The sequence below is a fragment of the Neopelma chrysocephalum genome, unplaced genomic scaffold (genome assembly GCF_003984885.1).
Source record: "Neopelma chrysocephalum unplaced genomic scaffold, ASM398488v2 Primary Assembly neopelma1_66, whole genome shotgun sequence".
NCBI classification, from domain to species: domain Eukaryota; kingdom Metazoa; phylum Chordata; class Aves; order Passeriformes; family Pipridae; genus Neopelma; species Neopelma chrysocephalum.
Genome location: NW_020897725.1, coordinates 5,667,658 through 5,686,320, shown reverse-complemented (window position 1 = coordinate 5,686,320; position 18,663 = coordinate 5,667,658).

Below are 18,663 nucleotides of genomic sequence, written 5' to 3'. Positions count from 1 at the left end.
GGAAGCCGGGTGTGGGATTTCAGACCTTAAGCCCGGGTTGTAACAAAGACAGTTCTAACCTGAGACCAAAGAGATCCCTGCACGAAGTAAGGCCAGCAGTGAGACTCAGCCGCCTTCCGCAAAACTGAGGATGATGTCACACAAATTAGGAGCTGGAAGATCATTAAAAATGAGGCATAATTCACTGTATTTAAAATGAGGAGGATGTGGGTTTAAAATTGGAGCAGTTGGTTTAAAATTGGAGCAGTTGTTATTACGATCCTAAATGAACAAACTAAGGACAACTTTTTGAGCACCTGTGTATTCAATATTATTGCTAGAGAGGCTGTATAATCTAAATCTAAGTCTAAGGATACCCGCTTGTGCGTGACTTGGCATTTTCTCACATCAAAGTGCAAAATATAGTGCACAGAAATTGTTTTTGTGAATGTTTTTCAACTTGGTCATTGAATATCTCCTCTGAATCTTGAGCATTGAGACAATCAGGCTGTGTGGTGTCTCAACCCAGATGCTCTCTTTTAGGAAACTTGTAGTTAGTAGTTAGTCCATTAGATTTGATTCTATCAAATTTAATTTGAGAGAAACGATAAAAAGTTTTGTGAGGGAGGGGAGAATTGTGATTAAGATTAGAGTTTATAATTACAAAAGCCTTGATTCCTGGGGAAATCATGCAAAAAAAAGTATCAGTGATGAATGCAATCTGAAAACTCTGAAGTCTCAATATGTAATTCGTTTATAAAAACCTAACATTAACACGACGCAGGGTAACATAACAAAATGGAAATTGCTTTTACAGAATATGCAAAAGGAAATTTGCAATTTTAAATTTCTTTTGCATAAGGCCTCTCTTTTTAATTAATAACACAATGGAAGCCACACTGATTACAAAACACAGTGAATATACATGAACAATTTCCAGGAAAGTGAGAGCAGAGCACTTGCTTGCTTTAAATCTAGTGCCCTCTCTGTTCCCTTTGTGCACTATCTCTGGATTTAAAGTGACATCTGCTCATAAAGCACTCAGATGAAGTTTCAAACTTGTCTGTGAAATAATACTTTGGTTAGAGATAATGAAATGTGTACTGAAATGTATATATATATATTTTTTTTGCGATGAGGAGATGAGCGTCTGACATATGTATTGTCACATACATTTCAGGCTTTTTCACCTTAATGGTTTGTTTCTGACTGTTTAATCCTATGAAATTGCAGGCTGAGTCAACATTACAGATCTAATTCCCTGTCTTGGAGGTGCAGCTCCGAATTTCTCTCTGAAGAGACTTCATAAATATCCTCAAAGGGAACGTACATCCTTTAAGAGCCACAACAGAGGCATGCAAATAAAAATACTGTTTTCTGTTGAGTGCGTGCCTACATGTTGCTCATTTTTATGCTGGCCTAACCCTGTGAGATCAAGTGGATTTTTGCCTACAAGACATAGCAGCAAATGGGGAGGCTGTGAGCTTCAGGATGGATGTGTTTGCTTCTTCCAGGGCAGGTGAACCAGCCCTAGGCTGGTGGGCCAAGCTACTGCCTTAGAGCTGGTTTTGGGAAGAACCAAGCTCAGCTTCCATTGCTAATTTTACACCTTGCTCCCAACTCCTCTTCTCCTCCCTGTTCTTCTAAACCTACATGGGTATAGTGATTCATTGGCTCTCACTTGGTGTTTTTAATGCCAGCTCAGTAGTAGAATCAGACTTTCTATACAGTCAGAGGTAGAAATTGAGGTAAAAACAAATTAAAAAGAAGTCAGCAGGCAAACACTGCTACCTTTTTTCCCTTTCTTTTGGAGACCTTGATCACTGTGCTGAAAGCAGGAAGTGGTGCTTGACTGGTGCGTTCGCATCAGTGGCTGAGAAACAGAGCTCTTTAGCCTTGTGTATTTGCCACTCATTCCTCAACCTGTTGGGTTTTTTCTCCCCATCAAAACAGCTTCCCAAAACAAGCTTTCTCCTTTGCTAAAATGCTTTGTCTCTCCTATTAGTGTTCTCAATTACCAGTCTACAAATACAACCTGAAGTAGTAAGCATCGATCAGATGTGCTGTCTGCAAAATGAGATGTTAATATAAATGCACAGAAAAGGAAAACAATATCAAAGTCTGATCCAATTAGAAGGGCTGATCTTATGATTTGTAGTGCCCTTAAGCCAGGGGAAGCTGAAAGAAGGCAAGATGCCTCCCCTTCAGGACGCAGGGCTGATGGGGAAGATTAGTTGCTAAGCCTGGATGGAGAGAATCCCCTGAACACAACCTCCCTAAGCATTTGTACTCATCGCCTGAGCTTAAGATGGGTCCTGGCAAGAGGCACGCAGGCATCTGTCTTTTTCTGTTTCAAAAACTCCAGGAGAGCTGATCACTTATCACGGGAACCATCTGGCTTATTCTTAGAGAGATCAACAGTTAGTCACTGAACGAACAAGGAACAAGCTGCATTGAAGTCTGCTTTCCCATTAAATATGAGGACTCAGCCCAAGGTCCCTGAAACACCACGTGCATTGTCTGCTGCAGGCAGAAGGGAGAGACATTTAATTCTGCCTTGAGGTTGCTGAGCTGCTGTGATGTGGAAGAGAGCTGCTGTGGTGAGCCAGGGGATGCTGGCGTCTCTGCAATGAGATGTTGGAGGTCATGGGGATGGGGACCCGAGGCTTTGCTTCCTCAAGGTCACCTCTGCCAGGGATGGAGAAGCCTGAGGAGGGAGCAGGGCTGCACCATGGCTGTCTGAAAGCTTGACAGCATCTGCTCTGCCTCCATTGTTTACTGTTCGTCTCAGTTCCCAAGTACCAGGACAATAGGTGGGAATGGGTTATCATTCTGCGAGAGAGCCCATGAGGATGCAGGAGGAGGCCAGTGTAGGCTATTGTGGGATCAGTGCTTCTAGGCTGTGAGAATTAGGGGGCCAAGGTGTTTCACTCTTACCTTTGAGGGATAACACCCCACCTTGTCCCTGAAAGGATGCAAGCACATCTGTGTGACTCTGCTCCTTGTGCTGTATTAAGGGCCATAGAAGTAACTGAGCCAACGCCTTGATAAAAACTTGTGAAGTCAGGCCACTATACCTCCTCTCCTGTCAGGCAGTTTGTGTTTTAATAAAGCCTGCGGCAGCCTCCGCCTGCCCTCTGCCATTCCCATCAGGTCCCTGCGAAGGGCGGCTGGCCCGGTGCTGGCGTGCTTTGAAATGCACCGACACGTAGGGGGGCTTTGCTCGCCCACCGCTGCCCTGGGCCTCCTGTAGCCAGGCGGGCTCCAGACATTTTTGCACCTATCAGCGATCCAAAGAGCTGATGAATTCAGTGAACTTGGAGCTGCAGCCTGGCCTTCTCTGTGGATGGCCTGCAGATCCCACGTGAGTCCTGTAACCTTTGCTGAGAGTGGTAGTTTGGGAATTTTTCTTTTCTTTTCGATGTTTTTTTTCTATTGCTCTTGCTAATTACTAAAGCAATTTTTAAAATTTAAATGAGGGCTTCCTCCCTCACAGCCCATCTGCTGTGAAATCACAGCGCACATCCTTTGTGACAGTTCAAGCATTGCCATGGCAACGTGCTGTGATGTGATCAGCCCTGAGTTATGACCTCACTGCGGGACTGGGCAGGCCAGGTTGCTTTGGCAGAAGGAATAAAAACCAACTTCTGTATTAACAAAAGTGGGATTTATGCTACAAGCCAATGGGATTTGGCCTGGCCTAAAAGCCAGGCTAAAACCCTCTCTGGAGGTTTTTAGAGGACTTTAGTGCTAGGACTGGGGGGGGGGGCATGCACTTGAAAAATCGTGTATTTTTTTCCCTAGAGAAAGTTACTTTCTTTGAGAAGTCTTTTCCTCCAGTTTATGGCACTATTTCAATAGAAATCCTTGGAATTTTTAAGGCTTTTTTTCCTGTTTTTTTCTTCCTTTGTATCCATAGATTGAAAGTGCTGGAGACCAAAATCTCTTCTACCTATTTGGAGGCAGGTGCTGCATGGCCAGTGGCAATGCATACTTCACCTATGCTCCCCTGTGGCTTTGCCCCGACCCCATCCAGAAGATAACAGGGCTGGGGTGAGTGGTTTGACTTTCTGAGGCATTCATCTCTCACTTCCCTGCTGAGCCTGGCATGAAGGGTGACAACATTGCAAGCCTTTGTGGACAACTGGAGTGGATTAGCACCAAAGACCGCCCAGCAGGTGCCATATCCAGTGTTATCCATTTCCAATTAACCAAAGACCTGGTTCAGAGCCCCTGGTTCAAAGTAGGGGGGATTTTTTTTTTTTGTGATTCCTGCTGATTTTGGATCAAAATTTCACTGTCAAACTGAGCCTGCTCTTTCAGGAAGCTATTTGCACATGTAACTAATTCACTGAGACAGCTTGTATATTTATCTGTACTGTAGTATGTGTTTCAGAATGTGTCTTTATCTGTCCCTTAGAGTAGAATATAGCATCTTTAGACTGATGGTGCAAACAGAATTGATGGGGATATTTGGCAATTCTAGAGGGACTGGTGGTACAATTTGCCACTTCTCTGGAGACCTGGAAAGTTAACAGGCAGCCTAGTTTGTCTGTTTTATTTTTTGCTGAATAGACATGGTGCTGTTTATGAGGATTTAAACATTTTAATGCATGGCTATTAAATAGTATGTTTATTTATTATATTAACAAAGCTGAGAGGTGTTTTGGGAAGGGGAGGAGAGAATCTGGGAAAAACAATGCACTTCCAAGTGGCACACTGTGCAGAGAAATATTAGACTTTCATAGTATTAGACTTTCAGGTATTAAGACTTTGTGGCCAGTTCTATAGGATGGTACAATCTAGGGGACCACAGTGGGTCTGCTGTGCCAAGGTCTGTATGGTGATAGAGGAGCACACAGCCCTTAGTTGCTATAGGTTTCCCTGTCCCTTATGGCAGAGCTGGTGCATAAGGTTTACAGTCCTCACATATCTACTCCTCCCTGTACCTTTTTGAACATATCGAATCAATGTAGCACCAGTGTGTTATACTGATCAGACCATTTAATTTTGCACTGATGACTCTCTACTTTACCTGTTGAGTCAGAGAGCTGGCAAATGGTTGCTGTAGCTTTGTCTCTAAGCCATTTTGGAGAGATAACCTTGAAGACCTTCATAATTTTTAGGCTCACAACCAAAAGAGGGGCAGAGGGGGAAGGAATCAAGTATAATGATTTTCCCCCTCCAAAACTGTCTTTAAAAATACTCCCTGGCTTAGCCTCTTTATGCCATTTTACAGCCTCCAGCAAGTTTTTACAGCTGAGCTGCTTTCCAGCCCCAGAAAATTCAGTGCAGCCCCTGAACTATTGAAGTGCAAATAGCTTGACCATAATCTAGGAAGATTCAAGAGAAACAGGTCAAATGTTACACTAAACAGTTATGGCAACATATTTTACCAGCAGGAGGACAGAAGCATGTTTACCCTGGGTAGGTTTAATGTGAGAAGATAAAAATCTCTTTTCTGAAGGTGAATATTATCAGTTTGCTGGTCTTTGGCTGTGCAGGCTCAAAAATAACAATCCTTCTGTAGCTCTGTCTATACCAGGGTCTCAAGGTACTTAGAATATTAACTTCATAAGCTTTACAGCACACTCATATTATCAGCCCCCGTGGTTACCCCAATTTACTGGTGGGAACACAGGGCTTGGGGAAACTGGAGACAAGGTTTCCAGTGACTTTGGCTGTGGCCAAGCAATCATAAAAATCAATGCCATCGTGGGGGCTCTTGTGACTTTTGCCAACCCCACACGAGGGGCCCATGGCACAGCCAGATCCCCAGAGTCTAAACCCACTGGTTTAGCTGTGCTGCACATCGTTCACCCCATTGCTGACACCAGGAGGAAGGCTCAGTTGGGCTTACTATGTACTTACTATGTATTGTGGTGAATATTTGTAAGACCTGCCTGGATCTCAGCAGTGGCAGTAGGAATTTTCCTGCTTTCACAGAAAAGTGCATCTATACCACTGTCAGGAATATAAAAGCAGTATCACAGTGCTCACAGAAACAAATTGGAGTCTTTATCCTACCGGGGCTCAGCCAAGAGTTCGTATCATCCTCTTAGTAAGAGACGTGCCCTTAGATCCTCAGCACATAGATTTTCCCTGCATGCCAGGGTAGCTTCGGGATTTTGTTTTGCTGCAAGGCCATACTAGTAATAGCTTCTCTAAGTTTTGGAAAGCTGGATTTGCAAAGCTAGCTGCTGGATAACATGGTAAATTACAGGTTAGGCGATGTGTATTTGCTACAGCTAAAGGGAAATGCTTTTTTTTTCTGATCTTGAAAATCCCAGAAAGGCAGCTTTCTCATTGCAAAATATTTTGTCACAGTAGCCTCCTCAAATGTCACCCTAGTTCACTGACAAATTTATGGTGACATTTTTCAACAGAGATGATTAAACTCAACTTATACGCTCTCTTTAAAATACTGATTTTCCTGCACTTTGAGAGTGTCCAGGGAAAAAAAGATACTGTATGTAAAACTTGATTTATAAAAAACATGTGCCTGTTGCTTCAACATCTGGGTACATTTACATTACAAGACACAAATTAAATTTAATGTCACGCTTCCAGCAACTGTGTTTCATCCAGGACTGAGCAGACAGGATGGGAGTTTGCTTTACAATAGATGGGTGGCAATACAGGGTGAAGATTGGAAAAGGCAGGGAGGGGACACACTAAGAGGGTAACTGATAAAAGTGTGCATTTTGCTGCCTATGAACAGTAAAATTACTATCTGGTTTCAGAATGACTCCTTTCAATATTAAAAAATATGAAGATAAGGGTACCCTCTTCCCCAACACATTGAATTTATTTGCAATGGTTTTTGGAAGTCAACAATAGAATGAAAAATAAGTGTAGATTTTCTATATGTTTTCATTAGGCTCTAATAGTGGTGCAGACCTTTCAGAGAAGTGCTGGGATCTGCTGTCTGGAGGGGAGGTGGGAGAGGGGTTGATTCCTGCCTGGATCCTGTTCACTGCTTTTACCTATGTCTTAACACATTAATGAAATACATTTAAAAATAATTAGTATGCTAAGGCTGGTGTGATGGATACCAAATTTGATGCATAGTGATACAAATGAAGATTAATATTAGTCATATCTCTATGATTTAATGAAGGATATAATGCCACCTGCTGTGTGGTGGAAACAAATTACTGCTTCTTTGGTTGTTTTTGACTAGTTCTGGAAAGAAAATGAATTTGGACTAAACTAATTTCCCTTTAATGTCTTAGACTTGTAATTAAAGATTCACGTGTTGCAATTAAGCATAAATACTGTGTAAAATGACACATAGGAGAGGCTTGTGATGTTAACCCACTACTTCCCAGAGGGTACAGCACCCAGCATTTTCTAGTTGAGTTCAGTAGTAGTTTCCTTTTCTTCTCTGCGGACCTGGAAGACATCCTCATACACTTCCCTGCTTTCTTACAGGTACAAAAAGAGTACCCCTTGGAGGCAATAATGGCCTTTTATTCATAGAGCAGTGCCACGTGGAGATGTATATTCATACACTTAGTGTGGGCAGGGGATTTGACCAGCTCCAATCTAGGGCCAGGCTGTGTTGGTCATCTCTTTGGTGGTTGCTGCACCAGTGTCTCTTGAGCCAGGGATGGCATATGAATCCAAAGGGAGAGCAATGATGCCTTGGAACAGGTGTCTCTGCTAGGTGCAGACCACAGGGGCCATCAACAGAAGCCATTAAAACCCAAGCAGTGGCTTGGACCTGTTCCCACTGTGGACCTTTCTGAGGACTTGATGGAGTTTTTGGCTATAGGGTCAGTCGCATTGCAGCTCAGGATGCCCAGTCTAGCCAGAGCCTCTGTTCTGGATCGTGCTGTGCCCCCTTGCCATATCTAAAGGCTGAATGGCCTGACTGCTTGGATGGCATATTGTATATGGCAGACTGGCAAACAGCAGTAACAAAATAATTTTGTCCCCCAACAAAGTGAATTGAATGAGATTTAATGTTGCTAAGAGATTTGGACTGCATCCCTCGAACTTCGGGAGATTAGGCTGCCAAGCAGGAGGCACTGCATAGGGGCTGGCGCTGCGCCAGTAAACAAAGCTTTATCAGGATGATATGTTAATATTTGTGTGTACTGTAAGATTAAAAAAAAAAAAAGGTGGAGGAAAGTGTGGTGGACTGTCTCATCTGCTACTTTGGCATAGAAATTCCCATTGAAGCTGATGGTAAAACTAATGCTCTTGCAAAAACTGTAAGAGATTTAAAAACAACTTGGTTGCAGTGGAAAACAAATACCTAATGCAGCAAGTCCGCCTTCATCTGTGGTCCAAGCAGATCTTACATGGAGAAATATTTGTCTTATGAGAAGGCCCAGAGGTCCTAGCTGAAATCAGAGTTGATTTCAGAGAGGGACTTATTTGGGATGCAGCAATGCTGACTCAGCAGGTTGTGGATGGCTACAAGGTCTCACTGCCTGGGCACCAAGCTGACCACGCATGGGTTCACCATCATTCGAAAACTGTGGGACCACATGAATGTGAGACTGTGCTTGAGGTAGAAAACCATGATTAAAAATTCAGCCTACAGAAAGAAAAGAGCGAATGAACTGATAAGAAATACAGGCAGTGGTAAGACTCTTGGATTCCTTCATCTGACACCATATGGACAGGGAAAATGCTGAGAGCATATCAGTGGATCTTGCTGGCTGAGAAGGTACTCCTGAAATCTCATCTGAATTTTGGACAATTAAAACATTGAAGCTGGTGCCAGAGTGAGTTGTTGTGAATTAATTGCTGGAGAGAAGTTAACTGGAGAAGATGATGGAGCAGATGCTGAAGGTAAGAAACAACAGGATGGTTAGGAGGGAATTCCCTGTTGACTTAACTAGTGACATGTACCATGGTTAGAAGAAATGAGTGTGGATGTGTGTGAGAGGTTTGAGGAGGGCCCCTGGCAGTGCTCTTGCCTGGTAGTAGGTTCTCACTTTGGAGATTTGGGGAAAGTGGATCTGAGCATGCTGGGCACTGGAAACACATGCAGATGGGTGTAAAGAGTGTCACCTCTCCAACTACAGCTGCCCTGAGTCCTACTAGAAAGTCTAGTGATGTTTTTGTCTGAGGACCAGTGCAAATGCGATCCATCTGGTGACCACATCATCAAAGGGTATCATGAACTTTTCTCACCATGTGAAATCTACAGATCTGTGTAGGTTGTGGGAGAAAGGGGGAAACCTTGAGGTTTCATGAGATGGAGGACAGCACAGTTTCTACCCACAGACCTTAGCAGTTTCAGCTGTAGGTACAACACAGGAGCTACTGCTTTCCTTTGTTACCAGTAGACAGGTAGTGCCTGGGCTGTCTAGATGGCACTTTTTCCTCTCTTCCAACTTACTTCCTGCTTTCATAAGCACTTTGCCTGAAATCCTGGTCCCCATGAACTAAAACGGCTAATGTCCAGTGGGACAGGAGCTAATTCTCAGATTAGCTCTATGCACTCTGAGCACTAGCTCCATGCACTCTAGAGCACTAGCCCTATGCACTGGTTATACTCTGAACCAACATAAAAAGAGTCACGAAAAGAGAACAATGAGGTCATTTTCGGTGTAAAGCATGGGAGTACAGACTGTAGGCTGACACAACTTTAGATCACTAAGGGGATGAATAAGGCATGGGAGTCTTATGTAGCTTGGCCCAGACAGAGGTTCAAGTCCAGCCGATTAAATGTTGTCCACTGTCTCCATAACGTGGTTCAGTTGTGTCTGCCTTGGTTTTAGTTGGCAAGTTTTGCACCTACAAGATGTTCCCTCTTTGCCAAAGCCCCCCCAGCACTGGGGTGAGGCACAAGTGTGACATTTGTGCTATTTCTATATCTGGGCTACAAGCCTGCCCATTCCCTAAAAGACCCAGACTACAGGAGAAGGGAACGAGGAATTCAATATTGGCTTTGCTGCTGATAACTGGATGAAGATAAATATTTGTGTATAGCCTGTTATCTGGCTCTGGGAATAAGGTGATTATTCACTCCAAGTGCTTTATCACAGTTCCACATCCGAAGAGAACTATACAGAAAGCTTATCTCAGGACTGTCTTGACTTTTGCAGATCTGAATAATTATATGGATCCAATTAGTTGTAAGTTTTATGTTTCTTTAATGAGGCTTTTCCATCTCAATAGTCAGTTGTTTGCACAGAAAAACACCTCCCACTTCACATTATTTTTTATTGCTCTAGGCTGCATGTGTCTAATTTTTTATGTATCCCCGAAATGGTCTCTCTGGTTATATTTTGGGGGATTCAGCTTGAGTTAGTACCTGCCTTCTTGACTGCTAAGGAAACATTCAGGTTTGCACAGAGCACTCTGTGCTAGCATACAGCAACAGGAACTAGGAAGCTTAAAGCTAAACTCAAATTCATCCTGGTGAAAAATTTATTATAGTGAATGAACCATATCACTGAAGAAAAACTGGATTTATCTGCAAACACCACACCTCCCAAATCCATAGGAGTTCAAATGAGCTAATCCTAGCAACTTTAAGAGATGTAAGGTGACTTTCACTCCAAAAGCCTTTTCTCCTGTCGATTTTCTCCATTCATGTGTCTTTCCATGCTCAACTGGCAGCATCGGCTGAGAGGGAGGAAAATAATAACAACAGCAGTCACTGTCAGAGCAAAAAAGGAAGTGTGCAATTTTTTTTTGTATCATCCAGAAGGGAATTGTCTCTGGTTTAAAAAAATACCAGTGGAATGTTCTTTGTTCATATTTTTCTCTCTCTGGGTTGTAAGGATTGATTTGTCTCTTTGAGTATAATGCTGGTACTGAGACCATCACAAGGGCTGGGCTCTGGAAACCAAAGCTCTTCATTTCTTTCCCATGTATTCAGCTGGGAAAGGGCTCACTGGCCCTATGGGGAGCTTGTTCTGTCACTGACAGCCTCCTTCTGCTGGAGCTTCAGGAGGTTAGGGAATGAGGGGGGAATGGAGAAGCTAAACCTCCTTCTCTTGTCTCTGGTTTTAATGTCACGAACAAAGTATCAGAAGTTCTTAGTTTCACATTTTGATCTCATTTCCCATTCAGCAGCTCGGTACAGATGTGGATTTTCCAAGCCATCTGATCTGTTTGGATAATAAAAGCCCATTAGGTCTTTTGGGGAAAAGCTGATATACAGTTGCCAACATTTTTGTAGATGTTTTCCAAGCACAATTTTCCAACTGAACCCCTGAGGGTGGGCAGGCTGGGAGCTGCTAGAGGACTGTGTGCTCATTTTCATCCATTTTTAATGTGCTTAAAAAAAGAAAACAATGTCCTTTCCTGATGACCAACTTCTCTAAAATGATACAGTTTTGGGGGTTTTCATACTGAAGATTGTCTTATAAAATCTTGATTTATATCCTTTAATCGAGGTTTTGTTTTTCTGCCAAAATATTGAAAAAGTTGCAATTTCTTCCCCATCCATGTAATGATGAGACATCCTCACATGCTCTGAATCAGGAAAAGTACATTAAAATCCTATACTGTGGTTTTTTTGAAAGCACTTAGAGCTGTCACTTCGCTTTGAAATCTGGGAGTGATGGTAAGTGTGTAACACTTCTACAAATGACATCATGGATGCTAATCCATAAGCTCTTAATGTAACTTTACTCTCCTGTGTTTTATGGACTTTTCCCAGTGAACCAAGCTGGTTGCATCCACCACCTTGATAAGCAGTCCTCAAGCATGTTACATTCATCTTGTGGAACTTGCAGTGGTGAGAGGCTCTGATCTCTTCTCTGGCATGTCTGGATATACTTACAGGAAAAGAGTGAGTGTTGATAATAAGTGTGCTGATTCTGGACTCCCTGCTGCTGGCATGCTCTTGGATCTGAATCTTGGGAAACCCAGCTGGTACCTGTGGGAAACACCCAGCACATGCTCTAGGGTGCACTATGGGGCACCTTGCAGGCCTATTGTGGGATGGTCATTTGTCCAAGGAGATGTACCCCAGTCTTCTGTGCTGCAGGCTTCTTTCTCATTCCCTTGTGCTATTCTGAGTACTTCCACTGCTTCTCTGAGACATATCCTTTCCTTCTGAAATTGATCCTTGTCCTTTCACGTTTCTTCTCTTCCTTTGTTTTCTGTAGTTCAAAATAAAATGGAGGAATGTAAATTCCTCCCTCATCTTTTTTCCTTTCTTTCTTAAGATACCGTTTTCTGCTCAAAGTGCAAGTGCAGTCTTTATAACTTCTCTTCATGAGCTGGGGAACTTGCATGCAAGGCTTTGCATGTGATCTGGAAATCAGCATGATAAAGTGAATGCAACACTCAGCAATACAGATTTTTCAAAACTAAGACTGAAGACATCATTGCTTTATAAAGCTGTGACCCATCACATCAATGAGAGCTCTCATTGACCTCAGATGGCAAATACAAGCCTCAACCTCATCTCAGTAGAGCAAATGGCATAAAAGCAAATGTCTGTTCCCCAAAAACCTGCTTTGTTTTGATGTTATGTGTCACCTGAAGAGTCTCCTATGCCTACTGAAGAAGGAAGATTTATTTTTCAGAATTCTAGTGTCATCAGAAGATTTTTCTCTTAGAACTGAAAAACAGCAAAGAAATTTGAAACAGTAGGCAAGAAGACTGTTACAGGTGACGCAGCCATGATTTACAGAGCCTTTAATCAGCACAATAACACTGAGGATCATGATGCTCTGGCCCCTTTTTCTTCCCTCAACTGTTCAGTTAATGGATAGGTTAATTGGTAGCTGTCGAGCTTGTGCTGAATGTACTGAAGGTTTTCGTGATACTGCTCTGTCCACTTGAAGGCAAGCAGTGTAGTCTGGGTTTCAGAAAAATGTCAATTAGAAAGCAATTTCCATGCATTCACAGCTTACTCAAAGTGTTATAATTTCGTTAGATGCTTTCTATGCTGCTTGCTCCTTCAAAGCTCATCTATTTATTTCTGCTATCTCCTTCATTGTAAACTCCAAGAGAACAGACTGTCTCCTTTATTGTATGCATGCAAAGTGCCTACTGCAGTCTGGCTTTTTCTTGCAGGGACTCCAAGGTGCTCCTACGATTAATGTGAGGATGAAAAGTTTGCATAACCTCCTTGTAGCTGCTCCAAGTGATGAATGTGTGTGAGGAAGTCTCCTAGGATATTGCCTATAATAAAGTACTATTTTTCACATTAACAGTTCCAAAATAGCTGAATTTTGACTTGGTCTTTTCAGTGCATGTTTCCCAGAGTGTGTGCTCACTAAGCCGTTCTGCTGCTGAGAGTGAAATTCTGGCCCCTGTGAGCTGTGCACAGTGAGGGAGCAGTGGCCAACCCAGTTGTCTTTTGCTGTTTGATTTTGAGGAGCAGATTTTTTTTGTTTGCACCTCTAAAAGCTTTCAAATCACACTATAGCTTGAGCACATCTCTCCAGAAAGCATTTAAAATAAATGAAGATGCACCTCGCAGATATGTATTTTTAGTTGGTCAAGCAAAAACTGCCTTTTAAAGGACAATGCTCTTTTTACAGATACGTCACAGTGGTGGGGTTGTAGGGATGGAGCTGGTGAAGGTTAGTGGCTCTTTAGCTTCTTTTGCAGCTTAACAGTTAAAATAGTGTTGGGACAGGACCTCGGAGAACTGGTCTCCAAAAATAATAACCCTACCCCACAATTTTTTGGTAAGTCATTCTCCTCTCTTCCTTCATGAATATCTTGACTGTAAAGTGAGGACTTGCTGTAAAGTCCTCAAGAGGGGAAGGGGTGTGTGCCATCCTGGACTGCCACTGCTGCTTCTGAAAGTGCTGTGCTGTCCTACCCTGGGCCAGGAGTTACATAGGTGCTACCTGTCTGGAGGAGGGAGGGATTGCAAACATCTGTTAGGCAGTTACTAAGGCAGAGCTTGTTAGCTGGTGGACAGGGCTATGGGGGTTATCTGGTGAGGTTTCTGCTGGTTCTCTGCTTGGTTTGCAACTTGTCCTACCTGCACAGTGAAGCAACTGATTTCAGCAGGTTTTGATGCTTCATTAATGAAACGTTATCAATGCAGTCTCACAGTGCAGTACGTTGGGTGACTTTTGCAATGATTATTCTCTCAGAACTTCTTTCTGAAAGTATTCAACAAGGGCAGAATTGCATGGTGGAAATGTGGTGACATTTGAGAGCTGTGGTTGTCAATATGATTTGGTCTTGGCACCCATTTAATGTTCCTAAGCTGCGCCTGGATTTCTCTCTAAGATCATGGTAAGGGATCCAGCTAATCTGCAGAACCACATCACTTTTAGCCATTTCCCACTGAAAGGCTGAGAAAAGATGAGATGGGGAAGCCCATGGCAGTGGAAGCAATGGGTGGGGTTGAGCGAAGCCCAGTTGAATGTCCAGTAGTACAGAAAGTTTGAAAAACTTTGGACTAGGCTGTCACTAGAATATGGTCTAAATCACCAGATGTGAGCAAAACCAAGCGATGTGCAATGAAAGTTTCTGTGGTGTTTGACCTACCCATCTCAAAGCTGTGGATGATCATGCAAACTGTATATGGTGCAGAGAGGACAAATCGAAGTTACTGGAGAGAGGGATTTGCTGTTACTGGGGCATGGGGTCAGGGCCCTTCACTCAAATGAGCCCAGAGATTTTTTTCTCTTGGTATAGAATAAAGATTATACTATAAAAGCCAACAGATGCTTAACTGTCATGTTATGAATGGCATCACTGTAATTAAATGCCTCAACTTGTTGCCTTAAACAAGTAGTTTCTCTGAGAATTCATCACTGAAAAAAAAAAAGAAAATAAAAGAATGCTTTATTTTGGAGAGGGCAAAGGGGAAGACTTTACTTTCCTTCCTCCTAATCTTGATTCTGCACCTAAAACTACCCCATTCCCTTAGCAGGACCTGCTGCCTTATATGTGGAGATGATTTGGGCAGCTTTCCCTGGCCTCAAAGCCCCACGTTCTCTCGGGAGCCTTATGGAGGGGTATGAATATCTTAGTCTCCCTTTGCAGCATCAACGGATGCATCAAGTAAGAAATTTTTCGGTTCAATGCCATGACTCAAATGCTGCATTACTGTGTATCTTTGAGCCTTGTGTTTAGATGACCTGCTGTCCTATGAACTCAGGCCTCCCATTTGGGAATTCACAGAGGGAGTGGGAGCCCAAGGCTGGGATTTGCAGACATCTGCTCAGGTGGAGGGAAATGCTCAGGTGTCAAGTCATGCTCTTGTGCAAAGCTAGTTCCTAGCTGTGAGTAGGGAAGGGCTCAGTCCTTTCTCCTGACATGTGCAGGGTGCTCCTTGAATGAATGAAGACTCTGGTCCCTGTTCTTCATGTCTAGTTTATTTTTCTGACTCAACCCCATCCCCAAGGTAGGTACCAATCAGTGGGTCTTCAGGGCAGCCTCAATGGTCTCCTTGGTTTCCCCTCTGAAAATGAATGTCCTCATGCTCTCCATCTGCTTGCACACAGCGTTTTGCCTCTTGCCAAAACATGCCTTGAAAATGCAAAAAGTGGGGGAAACTTTTGGTCTGAAAGTACCCTACGGAGCTACATCCCCATTTTAGGGCTATTTAGGGGTTGAGTGTTGCAGCTAAGGCAAATTCCTGAGTGTCAGGAATACCTGAATGTTAGACACTGCTGTTAGAAGAAGTAGGTTAGAAGCTCTCATTTCTTAAAAATCTATACCCAAAATGACTTTCTGAGATGAGGAAAAACCCAGTCAGGCTTAGGTATACTTGCAGGTGAAGAATAGCTTCTTGATTTCCATCTTCCCAGCTGTTTTTTCACCCCTTTTTTTTCTTGTCACTATTCATTCAGGGCCAAATCCTTCCAGCTGCCCCATGGAGGGCTGTCCCAGGTCCAACACTCATGCCAGTTAAAACCAAGGGGCCTCAGGCTAAGCATCTCAACTTGAGACCCTCAAAGTTGTTTAGACTCTCACTGCCTGAGATGAAGGATGGCTTATCAGTGATGCTGTGCATGGGAGGGAAGGACTTTAGCACACAAGACAGTTAAAACTTCGGATGAGGGGCATTTAAACACTTGGGCAGGATCTTTGGGGATCACATGGGAACCTGCAATATGGGGGAAGGGCCCCTAATCCAGTCTCTCCTTGTCCTTCTGAACAGCAACCTCCTCTCCAGTGTATCCCTATCCCTGGTTTGGTGACTGCAACCTTGCAGAGAACGCTCCCTGTCCCATCATGCAACCCATTAGGGGAGATAAGAAGGAATATTGGTCCCAGCACTGGTCTGAGGGATGTTGCCAGTTCCTGCCTGACTGCTGGATTTTGTACTGTTGATCACACCTCCCTCAGCCTGGTGGCACAGCCAATTTTCCATCCTCCTTATTGTACTCTTATCCAGCCCACATTCCACCAATCTGATGATAAAGACATGATGGAAGACTGCGTCAAAAGTTAAGGGGTGCAACATCCCCTGCCCTCTCCTTGTCCAGAGTGCCAGTTGCCTCATCACAGGAAACATACTTTTACTAGCTCGGGAATGGTTCGGCTTAGGTTTAAGTTCAGTCAACTTTGCACTGGACTCCCTCCACCTTCAGGATGTGGTGTTAGCGGAGATCAAATTCTTTCTGTCTCCCTGCCTCCCCTGGAGTTGACATTCCTCCAACATGTGCTCATGCTGCTGTAAAAGCAATTGAACCTGGTACTGAGCAACTGACTCCCAAATACTCCCTCAAATTATCCAAACCACTTGTATTCTGAGAAAAATACAGAGTATGACATTCAAGATGGAATAATTATGTAGTGGAGTCTTGCAGTATTTATGTGAAAGGTTATTACACCAGAGTTCCAAATGTTAAAAAAATGACCTCAAGAGTTTGCGTGCAGGGTTTGCATGTCTGTCTCCCCCTCCATAATGCTTACTCACGTTTACGTGCAGACTTATATGGGGTTTTATTGCTGATGTCCTTCTCATTAATAGACCACAAGAGTTTTATGGTATATCTTTTTGGCACAAAATCAGCTGAGAGTTCGCAATTACATTTCCGGATAGAAGATGCTGTTTACATCATGTTGCTATGTAAATCTTGGACACAGAAATTGATGTGGGAGCATCAGGCATGGCGCTGGGTCAGAGACCAGTTGTTTGCAGGACTTTTACAGCCAACAGGACAGAATTTGCTGCCAGAGTTGCAGTGTCTTCTCTCAACTGGATGCAACAGCATGACCAAAACTGCAGGAGACATGGGAACTTCAAATATAGTTTGCCTTGAGGCACTGCAGAATGGAAATGCAGGAATTCATATCCCATATTTAGCTGAAGAAAGGCAGGAGCACTACAGGCAGTGATGTGGGTTCTGCCTGCCCTTGGTGAGGTGGGACCTGCCTTAGCGCAGAGCTCTTCCTGTGTACTTGTGAGACCTCATATGGGCACACTTTGTGCAATATTAGGCAACATGCCACATGAATCACTTTGCAGAGGCTGGAAAAATGTAACAGCATATGGAGCTAAGTTTGAGGAAAGAATTGAAAACAAACCTCATAACTTGAGTGTTTTCCTCCCATTACAGCTGTTCACATGTGCCATTGACACTTGATATGGGCCTCCCTGCTCACTGGGGAGATACCTGGAAGTTGTCAGTGGAGTACTCACTCTCCAGAACCCTTTCACCACCTCTGTTTGCAGCTGCTTTGGATGGGAGTGGATTCTGAACTGACTTGAGTAAAACACAGTATCTGCTTCCCTTCACAAGCTTCATGAACCTCTTGGGCAACATCTCCACAGCCTCTGAGCTAAATTGCATCTAACTCCAGCAGCTATTAAATAACTTGCACTGAGTGTGTTCAACATGACTTGACGAAGAACCTTATAAGCAGGCTGGGACACACTACAAACCAGTTTCTCGTGGACACAGCATAGGCACATACACACCTGGTTAAAACACCATAATGTAGCCCAAGCTGGCAACACAGCTCCAACCAGGAGATTCATCTCTTTCCCCAAGAAGCACAAAACCTTGCAAGCAGAGTGGAAACCAAGTGGGTGGCAGTCCTTGCTCTAGTTAGGATGCTGTGAGGATACAGGTCGGGGGAATGTGTTACACCTGCTGCTACAGACTTCACATGTAACACTGGCTAGCTGGTCTCTTTGGACCTCAGCTCTCCAGCATAAGAGGAGAGAGAAAAAGCGCTCTCTGCCTTAGCTGTTTGCACTTTGACTTTTGCAATGGGCGTGTTACTGTACCCAAGGAGATCCAAGACTTACTCTGAGAATAGAAGCTGCAAGCACATTAAACCATCTTAGAAAGAAACCAACTTCAGTACAGAAAGGCAAACACAAGAGTTAGAATAGAATAAACTCACCTGAAAGCAGGAAGTCAGCAAGAGTTGATGGACTAAACCCACAGCACATTAAAGATATATCTGTCAGGCAGTTCCTGTTGGGGCATTTCCTTTGGTCAATCTACCACTCAAGCTGTGAACATGCACATCTGCCTCACTTGTGTCCAGCTTGGAGCCCTGGCAGTCACAGAAGCAATCCTTGTGCTGTAGGAGGACCATGGCTGAACACATAATTTCCTGCTTGTTTTTGCATCCTCTCTCAGGGCGTTGTCATTGCACTGGGCACTGCATCTCCATTAATGAATGGAGCTGGTGGGGGGTTAATTACCCTCTCTCAGGGCTGGTTTGAGATGTGGGTGTCCTTGGGAGTAACTCACTAATTTCACTATTCCTGACCCAGTGCTCTTGGGATGTCTTTTCTCTGTCTCTTCTGTGTGAAGTTAGTTATAC